Source organism: Capricornis sumatraensis, chromosome 2 (genome assembly GCF_032405125.1).
Source record: "Capricornis sumatraensis isolate serow.1 chromosome 2, serow.2, whole genome shotgun sequence".
Lineage (NCBI taxonomy): Eukaryota > Metazoa > Chordata > Mammalia > Artiodactyla > Bovidae > Capricornis > Capricornis sumatraensis.
This window is the reverse complement of record NC_091070.1, coordinates 93,106,556-93,108,369: the sequence shown is the minus strand read 5'-3', so window position 1 is coordinate 93,108,369 and position 1,814 is coordinate 93,106,556.

Genomic DNA, 1,814 nt, shown 5'->3' with positions numbered 1-1,814 from the left:
AAATGCCGGGCTGGATGAAGCACAAGCTGGAATCAAGATTGCTGGGAGAAATAACAATAACCTCAGATATGCAGATGACACCACCCTCATGGCAGAAAGTGAAGAGAAACTAAAGAGCCTCTTGATGAAAGTGCAAGAGGAGAGTGAAAAAGCTGGCTTAAAACTCAAATTAGTAAAGCTAAGATCATGGCATCCAGTCCCATCAGTTCATGGCAAATAGATGGGGAAACAATGGAAATAGTGACAGACTTTATTTTCTTGGACTCTAAATCACTGCAGATGGTGACTGCAGCCATGAAATTAAAAGATTCTTGCTCCTTGAAAGAAAAGTTATGACCAACCTAGACAGCATATTAAAAAGCAGAGACATTACTGACAACGGTCTGTATAGTCAAATCTATGGTTTTTCCAGTAGTCATGTATGGATATAAGAGTTGGACCATAGAGAAGGCTGAATATTGAGGAATTGATGCTTTTGAACTGTGGTGGTGGAGAAGACTCTTGAGAGTCCCTCGGACTGCAAGGAGATCAAACCAGTCAATCCTAAAGGAAACCAGTCCTGAATATTCATTGGAAGGACTGATGCTGAAGCTTGGCCACCTGATGCGAAGAGCTGACTCATTGGAAGAAGACCCTGATGCTGGGAAAGACTGAAGGCAGAAAACGAAGGGGATGACAGAGGCTGAGATGGTTGGATGGCATCACCGACTCAATGGACATGAGTTTGAGTAAGCTCCGGGAGTTGGTGATGGACAGAGAGGCCTGGCGTGCTGCTGTCCATGGGGTCGCAAAGAGTCGGACACGACTGAGCAACTGAACTGAACTAAACTGAAGACATTCTGATGGTAGGTTCCCATTTTGTGGAATCAAGGAGACATTATTCCCTCGAGTAATTTTGTGAGCTGTTGAAAATGATACAGGAATTAACCAACCACAAATCTGCATGTCCTGAGTGACCACTTCCCCACCCCAACCTCCATGCATGCCCTTCTCCTTCCTTAGGGCCCTCCATCTGCTGGAGGACAGGTACAGAGATTGGGTTCCCACTTGTCCAATTGCTTACCTGACTGCTGGCCTTCCTTCTCCAGAGGCAAAAGAAAGGAACGGAAGAAGGAAGAGTGAGGATATGAGACACAGGGGGCTTCTCAATGAGGGGAGGTGAGACAGGCTCCCTCTCTCCCCAGAGCAAACCTTTTCCTAGGGCCCCAGATAAGGTACAGCTCCTGCTGAGATGCTAGTGAAGACAGCAGCCAAGTTTCCTCTCATTTTCCAGTGTAAGCCCCTTCATCCAGGCTGGCTTGAGGAATGACATCCAGATGAGCTGAGCTGAGGGGCCCAGAGACCTCAAATTGCTGATTGTTTCAAGTCTATTTGTTAATTCCCTAAAAACATAAATAAACAAATACTGAGGAACGACTGTGCATTGGAAATCATTGTAGGCATGAATAGGAAATGACAAACACGGTCCTCCCTGTCCTCAAGAAGCCCACATTATTTTGTTTTGTTTTTAACATTTATTTGTTTATGTGACTGCCCGGGAAGCATGTGGGATCTTCAACCTTCATTGAGGCACGTGGGATCTTTAGTTGTGACATGCAAACTCTTAGTTGTGGCATGTAGAGTCTTGTTCCCTGACTAGGGATTGAACCCAAGCCCCCTCCCTCAGGAGCACGGAGTCTTAGCCACTGGACCACCAGGAAAGTCCCCAGAAGCCCACATTGTAATAGGGAAAGACCGACAATAAGGGAATGCACAACTAAATTAACAAGAGTCTGTAAGACTGTGTACAGAACTACACACAGAGCCCAACCCAG